At 41.6% G+C, this 19389-nt stretch overlaps 1 long non-coding RNA gene across 1 annotated transcript in view; it reads right to left on the bottom strand.

Annotated features, from left to right (window-relative positions):
• Positions 1–8075: 8075 nt before the first annotated feature.
• Positions 8076–19389, bottom strand: part of LOC141110144 (uncharacterized) — a 137858-nt gene continuing 126544 nt past the window's right edge. The window contains exon 2 of the long non-coding RNA XR_012236247.1: positions 8076–8311. This is a non-coding gene — a long non-coding RNA (uncharacterized lncRNA). The remainder of the gene's footprint in view (positions 8312–19389) is intronic.

Below are 19389 nucleotides of genomic sequence, written 5' to 3' on the forward strand. Positions count from 1 at the left end.
TGCAGAATGATCAGTGTCCATTTGCAGCCTTGCTAAGTGCCGTTTGCAGCCTTGCTAAGTGCCATTTTCAGCCTTGCCCTTAGTCATAAGCAGCCTTGCCCTTAGTCATATGCAGCCTTGCCCAATGCAGCCTTGCCCAATGCAGCCTTGGCCAATGCCGTGTGCCGTTTGCGCCATTTAAATCTGCCGCTCGTCACGCCGTCCTGCCTCCCTGCTGAGGATGAGAAGCGAGCGCTTCCGAAAAAGACCGAGCCGAGTATACTGTGTACTCGGCCCGGCTCTGCTCGCAGTCCCGCCCAGTCCTGCCATTGGACGTTGGAGTGTTATGTCCATCAAAGGAGCTGGGCGGGACTGCAAGCGGAGCTGAGCCGAGTACACAGTATACTCGGCTCTGCGTTTTTCGGAAGCACTCGCTTCTCATCCTCAGCAGGGAGGCGTGACGGCGTGACTGCGAGTGGAGCCGAGCACTCGGCTCGGTTTTTTTCGTGGCGCTCGCTGTTTTTTGGCACACAGAGAGTGGGGATCAGCGTATAACACGCACCCACGATTTTCCCCTGATTTTAAGGGGAAAAAAGTGCGTGTTATACACCGATAAATACGGTGTGTGTGTGTGTGTGTGTGTATATATGTATGTTTGTGTGTGTGTGTGTGTGTGTGTGTGTGTGTGTGTGTGTGTAATATAAATATATATATATATACCCTGTTTCCCCGAAAATAAGACCTAGCGTGATTGTCGGTAATGGCTGCAATATAAGCCCTACCCCCCAAATAAGCCCTAGTTAAAGCCCTTGTAGGGCTTATTTTCAGGGTAGGGCTTATTTTCGGAGAAACAGGGTAGGGCTTATTTGGGGGGGTAGGTCTTATATTGCAGCCATCACCGACAATCACGCTAGGTCTTATTTTCAGGGAAACTCTATCTATCTATCTATCTATCTATCACATTTTTGTACATATTTTATTATATCTTTTCATGTGATAACACTTTGCTACAATGTAAAATAGTGAGTGTACAGCTTATATAACAGTGTAAATTTGCTGTCCCCTCAAAGTATCTCAACACAGCCATTAATGTCTGAACAGCTGGCAGCAAAAGTGAGTACACCCCTAAGTGAAAATGTCCAAATTGGGCTCAATTGGCCATTTTTCCTCCCCGGTGTCATGTGACTCGTTATTGTTACAAGGTCTCAGGTGTGGATGGGAAGCAGGTGTGTTAAATTTGGTGTTATCGCTCTCACTCTCTCATACTGGTCACTGGAAGTTCAACATGGCACCTTATGGTACAAAACTCTTTGATCTGAAAAAAAGAATTGTTGCTCTACATAAAGATGGCCTAGGCTATAAGAAGATTGTCAAGACCCTGAAACTGAGCTGCAGTACGGTGGCCAACACCATACAGTGGTTTAACAGGACAGGTTCCACTCGGAACAGGCCTCGCCATGGTCGAACCAAAGAAGTTGAGTGCACGTGCTCAGTGTCATATCCAGAGGATGTCTTTGGGAAATAGTCGTATGAGTGCTGCCAGCATTGCTGCAGAGGTTGAAGGGGTGGGGTGGGGGGTCAGCCTGTCAGTGCTCAGACCATACGTTGTACACTGCATCAAATTAGTCTGCATGGCTGTCATCCCAGAAGGATGCCTCTTCTAAAGATGATGCACAAGAAAGAAGCACACAGTTTGAAGACAAGCAGACTAGGGACATGGATTACTGGAACCATGTCCTGTGGTCTGATGAGACCAAGATAAACCTTTTTGGTTCAGATGGTGTCAAGCGTTTGTGGCAGCAACCAGGTGAGGAGTACAAAGACAAATGTGTCTGGCCTACAGTCAAGCATGGTGGTGGGAGTGTCATGGTCTGGGGCTGCATGAGTGCTGCCGGCACTGGGGAGCTACAGTTTGAGAGAACCATGAATGCCAATATGTACGTATGTACGTAAATACATGTGACATACTGAAGCAGAGCATGATCCCCTCCCTTTGGCGACTGGGCCACAGGGCAGTATTCCAACTTAATGACCCCAAACATACCTCCAGGACGACCACTTGCTTGCTAAAAGAAGCTGAGGGTAAAGGTGTGTACTCACTTTTGTTGCCAGCGGTTTAGACATTAATGGCTGTGTGAGTTATTTTGAGGGGACATTAAATTTACACTGTTATACAAGCTGTACACTCACTACATTATAACAAAATGTAATTTCTTCGGTGTTGTCACATAAAAAGATATGATAAAACATTTACAAAAATGTGAGGGGTGTACTCACTTTTGTGAGATACTGTACGTACATACATGCACAACATCTGCTAAGCTTTTAAGCTTCAAGAAAGCCCCACCGATTCATCGTAGAAGCATCAGAAAAGCATGTTGAAGTGGTAGGTGCTTGAATGTGTGATGAAAGTGATACTACAGTCCTTTGTTATTTTTAAACAGAAAAAATAAAACATGTCATACTTACCTGCTCTGTGCAGTGGCTTTGCATAGAGCAGGCCAGATCTTCCACTTCTTGGGTCCCTTGCCGGTCAGTGCTCCTGAGCCGCGGCTCTGTGTGTCCATTCAGACAGAGAGCCGCGGCTCGGCCCCGCCCCCTCTTTCTCCTCTTTGGCTCACTGACTTTGGCAACAGCGAGAGATAATGGCACCTACTGTGTGTTTCAGCTAATTAGGTGGGAATGTCCCAGACAGCCGAGTCTCTTGTGTAACATCGCTGCATCGAGATGGGGCTCAGGTAAGTACAGTGCCTTGAAAAGGTATTCACACCCCTTTGAAATTTGCCACATTTTGTCCAGTTACAACCAAAAACTTAAATGTATTTTATGTGATGAGCCAACACAAAGTGGCACATAATTGTGAAGTGGAAGGAAAACAATATTTTTCAACAATTCTCTGCTGAAGCCGACAACTGTCAAAAAAAACAAAAACCCCAAACAGGCAGTCTGCCAAGTATCACAACATTCCTCAGCCACTGAGGTAACTATAAACATGGTAACATTTTGTTCTTTAGAGAGCATAAGAATGAACTTTGGTCTGTAAATGAGGGAAGTTTAACGACTTAAAGACTGAACCTTTTTCTGACACTTGTTGGTTTCAAGTTAAATAATTTTTTTTTCTAGAAAATTACTTGGGACCCCCAAACTTTTTTTTTTTTTTTTTTTTAAGCAGAGACCCTAGAGAATAAAATGACGGTTTTTGCAATATTTTATGTCACACTGTATTTGCGCAGCAGTCTTTTCAAATGCAATTTTTTTTTTTTGGAAAAAAATACACTTTAACCACTTACGAACCGCCTGCGATTGTTATACGTCGGCACTTTGAAGAGGAATATCGTTGTTATGGCAGCAGCTAGCTGCCATAACCCCGGGCGGTTCGATTTCAGATAAGTGGTCTGTGCAGCGGATTCACTGCAAGATCACTTTTATCTGCAGTGCGAGAGTGGACCCGCCACGCTCCGGTGCCCTCCGCCGCTTACCGGAGCTGCCGGCGGAGGCGATAGTGTCCTCTCTCCTCCTGTGGTATGGAGCTGAGTGAATGGAAGATGGCACCCACCTGGCTCCATACAATTGCAGGGCGGGAGCGACGTCAAAACATCACTTCTGCCCATAGCTCTTAAAACAAATTTTTTTTAATTTTATTTTTTTTTATTATTGCATTTTAGTGTAAATATGAGATTTGAGGTCTTTTTGACCCTATATCTCATTTAAGAGGGCTGTTGACCCCAGATCTCATATTTCTAATAATTCTAGCCTTGGACCTCCTCTGTATCTCAAAACATGCAACCTGTAGAATTTTTTTTAAACGCCGCATGTGGAAATTTTTAAGGGTCACCATTCAACGAGTGAGTGCATCTTTGAAGCATGACATGTTGGGTATCAATTTACTCGGCGTAACATTATCTTTTACAATATAAAAAAAAATTGGTATAACTTTACTGTTGTCTTATTTTTTTAATTAAAAAAAAGTGTATTTTCTCCAAAAAAAAGTGCGATTGTAAGACCGCTGCACAAATTCGGTGTGAGAAAAAATATTGCAACGATCGCCATTTTATTCTCTAGGGTGTTAGAAAAAATATATATAATGTTTGGGGTTCTAAGTCATCTAGCAAAAAATAAAAAATAAATTATTTTAACTTTTAAAAAACACGTTTGAAAAATGGGCCCAGTCCTTAAGTGGTTAATGAGTTAAAAAAAACAAAAAAAACCCAGTAAAGTTAGTCCAATTTTTTTTTTTTTTTTTTGTATAATGTGAAATATATTATGCCATGAGAACCGTGATTTTTTTTTTTTTTTTTATTCTAAGCAAAAAAAATTGTGATTCTCATTTTGGCCAGAATCGTGCAGCTCTAGCATGCATTTGTATTCAGCCACCTTTACTCTGATACCCCTAATTAAAATCTAGTGAAACCAATTGCCTTCAGAAGTCACCTAATTAGTAAAGAGTCCACCTGTGTGTAATTTAATCTCAGTATACATACAGCCATACTGTGAAGCCCTCGGAGGTTTGTTAGTAGAGAATATTAGTGAACAAACGGCATCATGGAGGCCAAGGAATACACCAGATAGATCAGGGATAAAGTTGTGGAGAAGTTTAAAACCGGGTCCCAAGCTTTGAACATCTCACGGAGCACTGTTCAATCCATCAACCGAAAATGGAAAGCTTATGGCACAACTGCAAACCTACCAAGACATGGCTGTCCACCTAAACTGACAGGCTGGGCAAGGAGAGCATTCATCAGAGAAGCAGCCAAGAGGCCCATGGTAACTCTGAAGGAGCTGCAGAGATCCGCAGCTCAGTTGGGAGAATCTGTCCACAGGACAACTATTAGTCGTGCATTCCACAAATAAGGCCTTTATGGAAGAGTGGGAAGAAAGCCATTGTTGAAAGAAAGCCATAACAAATTCCCATTTGCAGTTTGCGAGAAGCCATGTGGGGGACACAGCAAACATGTGGAAGAAGGTGCTCTGGTCAGCTGAGACCAAAATTTTACTTTTTGGCCTAAAGGCAAAACGCTGTGTGTGGTGGAAAACTAACACTGCATATCACCCTGAACACACCATCCCCACCGTGAAAGATGGTGGTGGCAGCATCATGTTGTGGGGATGCTTTTCTTCAGCAGGGACAGGGAAGCTGGTCAAAGTTGATGGGAAGATGGATGGAGCCAAATTCAGGGCAATCTTAGAAGAAAACCTGTTAGAGTCTGCAAAAGACTTGAGACCGGGGCGGAGGTTCACCTTCCAGCAGGACAACGACCCTAAACATACAGCCAGAGCTACAATGGAATGGTTTAGATCAAAGAATATTTATGTTAGAATGGCCCAGTCAAAGTCAAGACCTAAATCCAATTGAGAATCTGTGGCAAGACTTGAAAATTGCTGTTCACAGATGCACTTCATCCATCTGACAGAGCTTGAGCTATTTTGCAAAGAAGAATGGGCAAAAAATTCACTTTAGATGTGCAAAGCTTGTAGCGACATCCCCAAAAAGACTTTCATCTGTAATTGCAGCGAAAGGTGGTTCTACAAAGTATTGACTCGGGGGGGGGGGGGGGTTCCTGAATACAAATGCACGCCACACTTTTCACATATTTATTTGTAAAAATTGTAGCATTTTCCTTCCACTTCACAATTATGTGCCACTTTGTGTTGGTCTATCACATTAATATTATACTTATAAGCTGATGACACCCAAATCTATCTGTCTACTCCTCACCTCACTCCTTCAGTCTCCTCTCGCATTACTAACTGACATATCATCATGGATGTCGCACCACTTCCTTAAACTAAATCTCTCTAAAACTGAGCTATTAATATTCCCCCCCGCCCGTGCCCCCCTCCATGACTTTTCCATCGAAATCAACAATGCAACCATCAGTCCCTCCCCTCACGCCAGGGTACTAGGTGTAATCCTAGACTCAGACTTGTCATTTCAGCCCCAAGTCCAATCGTTGTCAAAAGTTTGTAGAATTCACCTCCGTAACATCTCTAAAAATCGCCCCTTTTTAACAAATGAAACCACCAAGCTCCTCATTCACTCCCTTGTTATCCCTCGCCTTGACTATTGCAACTCCCTTCTCATTGGCCTACCTCTCCATAGGCTATCACCTCTTCAGTCTATCATGAATGCTGCTGCCAGACTTATCCACCTTACCAACCGCTCAGTGTCTGCCAACCTTCTACTCCAATCCCTACACTGGCTCCCAATCACCCAGCGAATTAAATTCAAAATACTAACGACAACATTCAAAGCCATTCACAACTCTGCCCCGAGCTACATCACTAATCTTGCTGCCAAATATCACCCAAATCGTCCTCTCCGCTCTTCTTCTCAAGACCTGCTTTCAAGCTCTCTCATCTCCTCCTCCCATGCTCGTCTCCAGGATTTCTCCAGAATCCTCTCCCATCCTCTGGAACTCACTACCTCCATCTGTCCGGCTATCCCTTACTCTTGCTACATTCAGGCGATCCCTGAAAACTCATCTCTTCAGGAAAGCCTATGACGTCTCCAACTAATCTCCTACCACTTCAACAGCTCATTCCCCACAGTTACAACCTTTTGTACCACCTGCCCCACCCTATTAGATTGTAAGCTCTTCTGAGCAGGGCCCTCTTAATCCTCTTGTATTTTATTGTATTATAACTGTATTGTCTCCCTTTTATATTGTAAAGCGCTGCGCAAACTGTTGGCGCTATATAAATCCTGTATAATAGTAAAATACGTTTACATTTTTACATAAATGTTTACGTAGTAACAATGCAAAATGTGTGGAAAATTCCAGAGTTATGAATACTTTTTCAAGGCACTGTATTAAGGGGGCTGCTGCACACTGAAGGGTTTTATCTTAATGTAAAGAATGCATTAAGATGAAAAACCTTCTGCCTTTTAGAACCACTTGAAGTTGAAGAAAGTGTAGATGAGCCCTAAGAGGGTGCATTAATGATCTGTTTCATCACTGCTTTTATCCAGACAGGACGCTTGTAAGTAATCAACAAAAGTTAGGACAACTGTAGGAATAGCATAAACTTTCAAAGATTATTTTAGTTTACTCTGCAGAACTACTGTGCGTTGTTAACCCAATACCTCCCTGGAAAAAGGCCTTTTTGTAAAACTCTGAAATGTGCACTATTTTTCAGTTTTTTTGCTAACCTTTTAACCATATTTTTTTACCTCCTGGCAGTTTACCGCTTACATCTGTACCATTTTAGGTTTTTCACTGGACTTGAACAGATTAAATTTAAATAAAAACTGGATAAATGGGGGTGTTTTAAAACTTTTGACAAGTTACCGGCAAGGTATATCCTTGGGAAGTTGTGGTGATATCAGCGGCAGGTATGATCCTGGTCCCTCTCTTTAGTGCCAGCGATGTTGTTTCTGGTAAAAGTGATCCAAGCATATAAACATCCACCTGATTTTACAAGCAATGAAAGAAGCCCCCCCGCCACCACCACACGCCAATGTTTCTGGGCCTTTCCATCCCAAAGTGGCACATATTGTGCACAGTGGCGTTGGCTAACCATAGAATCAAAGGCGGAACATCTGCTCCTCCCTCCCCCCCAATCATCTCTATGGTATATGAAACCAGAATTGACGAGGATTTTGTCACTTCTAGTTTTAGCTGTTTGTTTACCAGCCGTTACAGGCTAGTAAAGCCACCAGTCAAACCGATCTTGGTTTAATTGGCTGCTTTGGAGGGCAGAGGAAAGCCCTGGTGTCTAACAGACTCCAGAAAAGTAAAGGGGACTTGTCGGGGCCCATGCAATCACAAGGGATGTTGTTTATCCTTTGAAATGGCAATAAAGTGGATTTAAAAAAAAATAGGTGCCTCATCCCCCTGTGCTCACTGGCAAATGTAAACATGTGTGACGTATTGCTGTGACTGTCAGAGTGAGAGCAATAATTCTAGCACTAGACCTCCTGTTTAACTTGTAACGACTTTTAAAGTATTGCCTATAGATAATTTATTGTACCGTAGTTTGTCACCATTTCATGGGCGTGCGCAATTTTAAAGCTTGAAATGCTTTATATCAGCACATCATCCCGTATATTTTACCAAAAAATAGGATATATTTTACCAAAAAAATTGCAACAACCACTTCTTTCTTCTTCTTTCTTCTTTCTTCTTCTTTCTTCTTCTTTCTTCTTCTTTCTTCTTTCTTCTTCTTTCTTCTTTCTTCTTTCTTCTTTCTTCTTTCTTCTTTCTTCTTTCTTCTTTCTTCTTTCTTCTTTCTTCTTTCTTCTTTCTTCTTTCTTCTTTCTTCTTTCTTCTTTCTTCTTCTTTCCTTTTTTTTAATTCTCCAGGGCCAATGCTTGGGGGTTCTAAGTAATATTCTAGCAAAAAAAAAAAAAAAAAAGAATAATAATCAGCTTTTTGCATGTATATCACAAATGTCAGAATTGGTCTGGGCAGCAGGTGTTTAAATTGTACTTGTCAAGAAAATTGATCAACCTTCTTATTTTTTTTCTGAAACTAAAGGATTCACACTTTTTGCAAAAGTTTATTATATTGTTAGGTACTCCTAAGTTCTCCTCTTATAATCCTGTGTATATGGCTTTATTTATTCATCTTAAAGATTTACACTGAATGCAGGGCAGCGTGTGTGTGGTTTTTATTTATTTATCTACCTGTGATTTTTTTTCTCTTGTTACATTTTCCTTATTACTTCTAGATGAGGAAGATCTGGTTGACATGTCTTGTGGTGAACACATTTCTCCAACTGTTGACACATTAATCAACAAAGCCTCATATTTACCAAGTTTACATCATGTAGCCCCAGTAATGTTTAGTGATGCGTGTAATGCCCTTCATGTGAACTATGAGGCTGGCCAGTTTGAGGATGCTGAGCTGTGATGCATTCAAAGAAAAGGTAAATTTGTATCTTCCATAGGACTCTTGTCCAACCCTTTTGCTATAGGACCTGTGGTACCTCGGTCCTCTTAAGGAGATATTGATGATCTTCTCCTTCGGTATCAAAGCCCTGTTTATTGTAGTTCTCTGTTATGTGCAATATGTGGCCTTGGGACCCTTATGATTTTGACCTCTTTGTAACATGAAGGCGTTCCTCCAGTGCCTTTGTAAATGACATCCGGACTGTCATACTTTTTTTTTTTTTTTTTTTTTTTTACTTTTGGATAAAGTGGTGCAAGTTTATAATCCCTTTTAAATTTACATTGCTGTTTTTGTCCCCGTTGGGGACAATGAGGACACTTATTTCAGTGACAGTTGCCTAAGGGCCTGTTTACACCAGGATTACACAGAAACATAAATAAAAGTGAAATGCAGCGCTAATGATGATAGCAAATGGTGGAAGACACATCAGTAATGGTGGCCATTACAAAAAACACATAGATGAAACACATGTAACATGATACGAAATGATGGGTGTTAGATGAGATACAATAATGTCCCAGTATGTAACTATGAATCGAACACCGGAAAGTCCCAAACATAGGCTGGATATAAATATTGGACTGGTGTAGGAATCTTCTCCACTGTATGTCATAGGTTATACGGTCATGAAATGGATATAGATGGAATACGCTTACCGACAGGAGTGGATTCTGATGCCGATGACACCGAATCAAGCAGGCTCTGAGATCCTTGATGGACGCCCGAGCCTTACTCTTCCCTACACTTGATTTTATTGTTTTATACGTGATCACGCTTTTTATATCGTTTGTCGATTATTGGTGATATCCAATAAAATACGTCATTTTGATCTGCACTATTGGCGTTTTATCTATCTTTTTGGGAACCACCCATGCTCTGGAGACTTTCCCGTGGCGGTGATCCCCCCCCTGGTCTTCTGAATCGACAGTCGTGACGTGGATCATAGATGATAGATCCCCCTTGAGATCCGGGGTTTCTAGGACCAACCACCGTCCAAGGATCTCAGAGCCTGCTTCATTCGGTGTCATCGGCATCCGAATCCACTCCTGTCGGTAAGCGTATTCCATCTATTTCCATTTCATGACCGTATAACCTATGACATACAGAGGAGAAGATTCCTACACCAGTCCAATATTTATATCCAGCCTTTGTTTTGGGACTTTCCGGCGTTCGATTCATAGTTACATACTGGGACATTATTGTATCTCATCTAACACCCATCATTTCGTATCATGTTACATGTGTTTTTTTTGTAATGACCACCATTACTGATGTCTTCCACCATTTGCTATCATCATTAGCGCTGCATTTCACTTTTTTATTTCTGTTGATGATATTGGTCATATTTTATGTAGCTGCTTTTTTTATATTGGGTTAGCGCAGTGTTATTTGCATTTTCGTTGTTACACAGAAACATGTCGTGTTCCTGTGCGATTTTTGTAGGCTATTCATTTTTAATGAGCTGAAATTGCACTGAAACGTGGAGAAAGTAATACATGCACCTTTTGTAAAACTTGTCTCACCATATCGAATGGTACTGCAGTACCATGCAACTTGGTGCTTGTAAGCGCACTGCCTTTGCGATCTGCTTTTGAGATGCCATAATACATTGGCCCCACAGCAGATTGCAAAGGCAGTGCATTTTGAGCACGGTGCGGGAATGTATGTGCCTTCTCAGCACCGCATCTTTAGGTGAACCGGCCCTAAGAGGATGTACCTTCCTTTTTAGAAAGATTTCCTTCACTTTGTTTCTACAGGTTTTGACCATTCCATACTCTATCCAAAGTTAAGAAATAACTTTTATGGTTGGAAGCATAATTTAAGGGTAATTTCAGACATTTCAATCTCCCGTCCCTTCAGACAAGTCTGGTTTAAACTGTGTACTTAAAAAGCTCTGCGAGAATTCTGCAAAGAACAATTTGCTCTAATATGTTTATATATATATATATATATATATATATATATATATATATATATATATATATATATATATATATATATATATATATATATATATATATATATATATATATTTTTAATATCTTAAAAGCACCCATCTGAGATCCCCTTAAAATGGAATTATCCTTTAAAGCCAAGTACAATTTTGAGGTCTCCTGTCAATGTTTGGTGCTGTAGATGTTTTTTGCTGATATATTTCTGACAGGAAAAAGTAATTGTTTGTAAAACTTGAGTGTAGTTCTGTGCAGGAGTGCAAGATTTTGTTTTTTCACTTTTATGTTTATTTTTATGTTGTCCTATTGGTGTCCTTTTTGCATTTCCGAGTATTGTAATGCTCTTTTTCAATTTGTTGTACTTATATTGTAATGCTTTTTATGAATATGCTTGTTGATTTAATTTTATTTTTTTGCAGTATATCCCTATGTAATGGGTGTAAAAAAAAAAAAAAATCATTTAATTTACTTGCCATAAATTGTGGAGCAGGGAACTAGCATTTTGTGTTATTTTTTTTTTTTTTTTGAGAGCTGATGAATAAGTTGAGCATGGCAAATGTGGTTGTCATGTTTTCTACTCTGACCGTACCTGTGTGAGCTGCCAGCTCCAGCTTCTGTGGTCGGTGTGTACATGCAGTGTTCACAGCATGTTATGTATCTGCAAAGGCCTTGGCCTAAAGAATAGCTGTGTTTGTCTCCTGCTGATGCACACCCTGCATGATACTCCTGGCTAGGTCTGGGCATATTTGTGCGATACAAAAAACGGTTAGCGCAACCACAGTAATAAATGTGTGGCCTGTGCTCAAAATCTGAATATTTAAAGTATTATTGCCAGCTAACTCCAATTAAGTGAATTCACAACACTCAATAATGCCATAATCTAACCACTTCAGCCCCGGAAGGATTTACCCCCTTCCTGACCAGAGCACTTCATGTGATTTGACACTGTGTTGCTTTAACTGACAATTGCGCGGTCATGCGACTTGGCTCCGAAACAAAATTGACGTCCTTTTTTTCCCACAAATAGATTTTTCTTTTGGTGGTATTTGATCACCTCTGCGATTAATTTTTTTTGCGCTATAAACAAAATAAGAGCGACAATTTTGAAAAAACGCATTATTTTTTACTTTTTGCTATAATAAATATCCCCAAAAAATATATTAAACATTTTTTTTTTCCTCAGTTTAGGCCGATACTTATTCTTCTACATATTTTTGGTAAAAAAAAAATCGCAATAAGCATTTGATTGGTTTGCGCAAAAGTTACAGCGTTTACAAAATAGGGGATAGTTTTATGGCATTTTTATAAAATATATATATATATATATATATATATATATATATATATATATATATATATATATATATATATATATATATATATATATATATATATATATAATATTTTAATAGTTTTGGCGGTGATCAGCTATTTATTTATTTATTTTTATTGTGACTGCGACATTATGGCATACACATCGGACATTTTTGACACATTTTTGGGGCCATTGTCATTTATACAGCAATCAGTGCTATAAAAATGCACTGATTCCTGTGTAAATGACACTGGCAGTGAAGGGGTTAACCACTATGGGGCGGGGAGGGGTTAAGTGTGTCCTAGGGGAGTGATTCTAACTGTCAGGGGGATGGGCTGTGTGTGACGTCACTGATCTCTGCTCCGATGACAGGGAGCAGAGATCAAGTAACACTGTCACTAGGCAGAACGGAGAGATGCTGTTTACAACGGCATCTCCACGTTCGTCCTCTCCGTGAGGCGATCGCAGGTATGCCCGCGGCGATCGAGTCCGCGGGACCCGCGACCCGACTCGCAGAGATCGCGGCGTGCGCGCACACGGCAGCAAATTCAAAGTAACGTACGGGTAAGGTGACTGTCACCAACCCAATGCGTCTTTAAAAATGCCTTGCAAAAGGCAAATTAATACTTACTGTTCCAGTTTCCAGTGTAACTGAACAGTGCACTGATGCAGATTATTCCCTGCCTAATTTTCTTCGGACACTGCACTGACACTTTTGGATTGTCAATCTCCTGGGTCTCTTGCAGCACTCAGTGGTTTCTCCAGCTGTCATCCTCTTATTACAGGATAAGGTAGTTTTGTAAAGGACTGCGGTATAACCCATTAGGTGCTGTGGGTGTTGCTCAAGATTGACTGTCCTGTAAGCAATGGTCTCAGAAAAATTAGCAGTGCAGCAATAATCACCAGACCAGTGGAGTTGGTAGCAGAAGAAGTATGTATTTCTCTACTGCGGGAGACCCAGAAGATCGATGGGTAGCAAGACTGTCTGCAACGTCCTCATTAAAAAGTGATATTGGACGTATGCTTCTCTCCACTAGGTTGCTGTGATTGTTTTTTTCTGAACCATGCCCCTACTATTTTGCATTCAGTTTGGGTGTAAAGCCTGCTACAAATTAGGGTGGTGGGCTAGGTAGGGGGAATTGGGATATGATTCTTGTAAAGTTGTTGTGTTTTTTTTTTTTTTTTGGTTTTGTTTTGGTTAATACTGTTTTCTCTGTGTGACAATAAAATGCAAGTAAAATCCTTTCTATTACTTTCTTCGATTACTATCCCTGACCTTAGATTTTATGTTTCTTCAAGGATTTGTCGCTTTCTATCAGCAACATGCGGCTTTGATCTAGGGATGCACCAATACCATTTTTTTTTTTTTTTTTTTTTTTTTTTTTACAATGAGTACAAGTACCGATACTTTTTATACCTTTTTTCCCTTATCGTCTTTCAGGACAGCACATGAGAGAGTGGCTCCACCCACTAGGAAACAGGAAACATAAACTCCACCACATTTTAAAAGGAGGCTCCTCTCCACAGCTTGTCAGTTTTTGTGTTTCCTCCGGCAAGGGAACACCTAGTAGGGGCCAGGGTCTCTTATGGTGCTGTACCTGAGAGGCCAGGCTGCCTACCCCACCATACCTATTTTTTCCTCCAGAGAGTCCGATCCTCCCACACCGCGCCGCAGGGTTGCTGGTAAGTGGGCTCCTTTTTCCTTTTCTTTGCTTAAAATGAGCTGGACCGTTCCTGGAGCCGCTCCTTAGGCGGCGGCAGCCGTTCGCGGGCTTTTTTTTTTTTTTAAACCGCGTGTCGGCGTTACTGGCCGCCGCCATCTTGGAGTACAGACTCGACCGGTTGGAAGTGAGGTATCCGACGAGCGGAAGGCACTAGGAACGGGCGCATCATTTTCGATCGGAAGTGGCGCAGAGGAAGAAGGGAGGAGCGGTCCTGGTGCCTATATTCCGGTTCCGGTTGGGTGCAACAGCGTTTTTTGACTCCAGAACCGACGTTTGTAAGAGCCACCGATCGGAGCAGCACCACTATGGGTTCTGTGGCAGCTGCATGTGGGACAGGCACAGGCCCCAGCAAGGCCCAGGTAAGAGGGTATAGAGCACTATCCTGGTTACTTTGGTGCCCTCTCACAAATGTTTTTTTCCCCTTGGTGGCTGGGATGGAGGAAGAAAAAAGAGTTATTGCTGCACGATAGAATGTATGAAGGGCTTAGTGAAGCAACAGGTCGCACTTTCCCTGTACATTGGGTAATCTCGGAGACCATTAAGAAAGAATGGGCTGACCCAGAGAGCAAACCCTTTTTCCCAAGAGCTCCCATTTAATGATAATCCTGAGTCACTTTGGAATAAAGTCCCGAAGTTGGATGCAGCTTTTTCCCAAGTATCCAGATCAACAGATCTGGCATTTGAGGACATGGGTACTTTGAAGGATCCTATGGATAAGAAGGCGGACCAACAGCTTAAAAAAGCCTGGCAGTCCATTATAGGGAATCTTAAGCCTGCTATGGCTATGACCTGTGTCTCCAGAAATATGGAGTTCTGGCTGAATCAGCTAAAAGCACATATAGCTGATTCACCCAAACAGGAGATTCTAGATTCCTTCCCAACCCTTATAGCAGCTGTAGCATATATTTCTGACGCCTCTGCAGATTCAATAAGAATGTCAGCTAGATCAGGGGCCCTGACCATTGCAGCTAGGAGAGCGTTATGGCTGAAGGCATGGCCTGGGGATGCAGCTTCCAAAAAATAAGTTATGTGGAGTTCCATTTTTGGGAGATCAGCTATGGTCCTGAACTAGAGTCTATTTTGGATAGAACAGCTGATAGGAAGAAATCCTTTCCTGTTAAAAAGAAAAAGCAGCCAGTTAGGCGGTTTTTTCGACCTCAAAAAAAATCAGGAAAAGAGTAACAGGCCCCAAGAAAAAAAGAATTGGGCGTCGCAGAGAGGAAAAGGCAAAGGAAATGTCCTTTTCAATCCTCCTATGCAGGCCAATAAAACACAATGACTTGGTGGCGCCTGTGGGAGGAAGGCTTCAAAAATTCCTTCCTCTTTGGGCAAACATAAAAAAAAACCCTTTTATTTTGGATTTAATAGCCCAGGGATACAAGATAGAGCTGTTAAACCTTCCTCCAGAGAGGTACTGTGTAACAAGTCTGCCAAAAGACACAACAAAAGCCCTAGCCATGAAGAACCTGTTAGGGGTTCTGATAAAACAGGGTGTTGTGGTTCAGGTGCTTCCGGAGGAAGATTGCCAGGGGTTCTATTCCCATATCTTTCTGATAAAGAAACCATCAGGAAGCTTTCGGCTCATCCTCAATTTAAAACCGTTAAACAGGTCAGTCCAATACAGGCGATTCCGCATGGACGCCATCTTTTCGGTAAGAAATCTTAGTCGGGATGCTTTATGGCATCAATTGACTTAAGGGATGGGTACCTGCATGTACCTATAGCTGCTCAGTCCCAGAGATACCTGAGGCTGACAGTAAATATGGGGAGGGAGGTTCTGCACCTTCAATTCAGGGCCCTCCCGTTTGGTCTATCTTCCGCCCCGCGAATATTTACCAAAATTATGGCGGAAGCCCTAGCTCCCCTCCTGCAACAAGGGATTGCGGTCATCCCTTACCTGGACGACCTCCTTTTCTTTGCCCCTTCCAGGAGGACAGGAGGATTTGATCAAGGCTTGCAGCCATCTGGAGGCCTTAGGTTGGATTATAAACATCCAAAAATCACATTTCAATCCAGCACAAAGAGTCCAATTTCTGGGTTATCTGATACTCAGTGGATCAAAAGATCTTTCTTCCAGAAGAGAAGAAAGTGAAGGTTTTGCAGGCAGTATCCAGCCTTCAGACGAACCTGGAGGTATCAGTCAGAAGGATTATGTCAGTACTGGGAACCTTGACCTCAACTATGCCGGCCATTCAATGGCCCAGATTCCATTTCAGACCCCTTCAGAGTTTTCTCTTAAAGATCTGGGATCACAGTCCAGAAGCTTTAGACTCAAAGGTAAAGCTTCCCACCAGGGTAAAAAGGACCCTTTGGTGGTGGAGAAATCAGGCAGTGCTGTCAAGGGGTTTACTCTGGTCCTTCCCAACAGAGAGAAGGACAACGACAGATGCCCGCAGTTGGGCATGGGGAGCACACTGGGGTCAAGACATAGCTCAGGGAGTTTGGTCCCCAGTGGAAGCAGGAAGGTCATCAAATTGGAGAGAGTTAAAGGCAGTCGCTTTAGCCTTGGTTGCCTTCTCTCCAAACCTTCAGGGGTCCCATGTGCAGATTGTCAGACAACGCCACTACGGTGGCATACCTGAACAAACAAGGGGGCACAAGGAGCGGGACTCTTCTATTGCTATCTTCAGAGATCCTAGAATGGGCAGAGAGTCATCTACTTTCCCTGTCAGCAGTACATCTCAAGGGCAAAATAAATGGAGTAGCAGACTTCTTGAGCAGACAAAAGATTCAGGAGGCAGAGTGGAGGCTGAATCCAGAAATATTCACTCTAATAACCCAGAAGTGGGGATGCCCGCAGGTGGATCTATTCGCATCAAGAGAAAATGCTCAGCTCCCTCAGTTCTTCTCTGCACCGAGACAACGTATCGATAGGGATAGATGCCCTGGCACATCCTTGGAATTTTCAGCTGGGTTATGCCTTCCCCCCTTTTCAGCTAATTCCTTTAGTATTGAGGAAGATACAGAAGGAGAAGGTGTCGGTAATCTTGTTCACCCCGTACTGGCCAAAAAGGGCCTGGTTTTCCTCCATTCTACTAATGTCAGTCAAACCATTCTGGCAGCTTCCCCTCAGACAGGACTTGCTACTTCAAGGTCCAGTGTATCATCCGGATATAGCAAGACTAAGTCTCACTGCTTGGTAAGGGTTTGTCAGAGCCTCTAGTATCCACTTTACTTGCTAGTAGAAAGAAGGTGACGAGATATCTACGCTAAAGTTTGGAAAGTCTACAACTCTTGGTGTCGCTCAGCAAACCGAAATTTAGAAGACATTGTGTCGGTTCTGGAATTTCTGCAGAAGGGGGTGGACAAAGGGCTGGCAATTGGCACTCTTAAAGTACAAGTGGCTGCCCTAGGAATATACCTGGATCAACCTATTTCCTCAGTTCCGTTGGTCACAAGATTCTTTAGGTCACTTACTAGATCCAGACCAGTTCCCACTAGACACTTTCCAAAATGGGACTTGACAGTGGTCTTACAAGTACTCACAAAAGATCCTTTTGAACCGTTACAGTCAATCTCTTTAAAGAATTTAACTCTGAAGACGGTATTCTTAGTTGCAGTTACGACTGCGAGAAGAATTGGAGAACTTCATGCTCTTTCAGTTAAAGAGCCCTTTATGTCGATTTACCCAGATTGTGCTTAGAACAGATCCTGCGTTTTTACCAAAGGTGGCATCAGTCCATAACAGGTCACAGGAAATCATCCTGCCAACTTTTTGTTCAGATCCTTCAGGAAGTAAGGAAGAATTATTTCATAAGTTAGATGTAAGAAGAACTTTATTACATTACTTAGAAAAACCAAGGGACTTCAGGTCTTCGGACTCTTTATTTGTTTTTGTTTTCTGGCATCAGAAAAGGAAGGCAAGCTTCAAAGGGGTCAATTGCTAGATGGTTAAGATTGGCTATTTCAGTAGCTTATGTCCAGTCGGGTTTGTCTCCTCCTCAGGGAGTACGAGCACACTCTACTAGAGCTCTAGCCACTACATGGGCAGAAAAAGCTGGTGCCACCCCAGACCAAATTTGTAAGGCGGCTACGTGGTCAAGTTATCTTACGTTTGTCCGTCACTACAGATTGGATCTTCTGTCAGCTGGTGATCAGGCATTTAGCAGAAAGGTCCTGCAGGCTGTTGTCCCTCCCTAGTTGGTAAGTCTCGATTATCCTCTCATGTGCTGTCCTGAAAGACGATAAAGGAAAATTCAAGTTAGACTTACCGGTAACTTGTTTTCCAAGAGTCTTTCAGGACAGCAAACTACCCGCCCTTCATGTTTTAATGTGTATATATATATATGTGTGTGTGTGTATATATATGTGTGTGTGTATAAATAATATATATATATATTGTGTGTGTATGTATGTGCTGTGAATTTAACCGTATTATGATAATGTGTTCCAGCTTGGGCCGGAGGTACTCTACTACAACTGACGAGCTGTGGAGAGGAGCCTCCTTTTTTAAATGTGATGGAGTTTGTGTTTCCTAGTGGGTGGAGCCACTCTCTCATGTGCTGTCCTGAAAGACTCTTGGAAAACAAGTTACCGGTAAGTCTAACTTTAATTTTTTTTTTTTTTTTTTTTAGTACTCACCGATACCATTTACCGATATCTACCGCAACTGTTTTGTTTTAACTTCAGCTGTCAGCAATGGTACAAAGCATTGAAAAGTTATTTACAAATTAAATAGTTTTTTTTTTTTTTAATTTAGCGCTTTTTCAATGTGAGATGTGTAAATATATGTTAATATTTATGTGTAAAAATATTCACTAACGCAGCAAACAAAAAAAAGTTTTAATTGTTTATCGTTTATAAAATAGATGGGAACAAAAGAAAAAATAATTAAATGGAGGAGAATAGGGAGTTAATTAACGCTGATTAGAGTAAATTAAGGGTTATTAAGGGGTTAAACAGAGGAACATTTGTTCATCCCTTTTGATCTGCAGATGAAGAAACAGAAATATACAAAAAGAAACAATGTTTCTTTTTATTTTAGTGTTTCAGAGCTGAGCAATGTTGTTCATAAACATTTCCGGCTGTTTATTTATTTTTTTTGACAGCTCCAATTACCAAACTCCTTTTTCAGGTATTGGTGCATTTGCACGAGTACTGATACTTGTAAAAATACTCTGTATCGGCACCAATACCAGTATTAGTGCAACCCTACTTTGATCAGTTATTCCTTTTTGCTCTGGGGTATCATGACATCTACACTCAAAATTGTGACCTGGGTCACTTGAGGTCTTAATTCCATGAAAAAAAAAATCTCTGGTTTTTGACTAACTTAAACCCCATATATTCTTTTTTCAGGAGACATCTCTAACGGGTTCAAAGGTTATGTCCCTAAAACCACTTTTTGAAGGTATAAGCCTCCATGGTTTGCATTGATCCTCAGGGATGTTTTGTTCTAGTATTTAGGATGCCTTTTTACTATAAGAAATGTGTATATTCCACTCCAATTTGATTTGCCAAATTAAATACTTGTATGAGTAAGACTTATGTTGCCCGGGACACCATAATTCTAGCAGGGAATTTTAATA

Source organism: Aquarana catesbeiana, linkage group LG10, assembly GCF_042186555.1.
Source record: "Aquarana catesbeiana isolate 2022-GZ linkage group LG10, ASM4218655v1, whole genome shotgun sequence".
Classification (NCBI taxonomy): domain Eukaryota; kingdom Metazoa; phylum Chordata; class Amphibia; order Anura; family Ranidae; genus Aquarana; species Aquarana catesbeiana.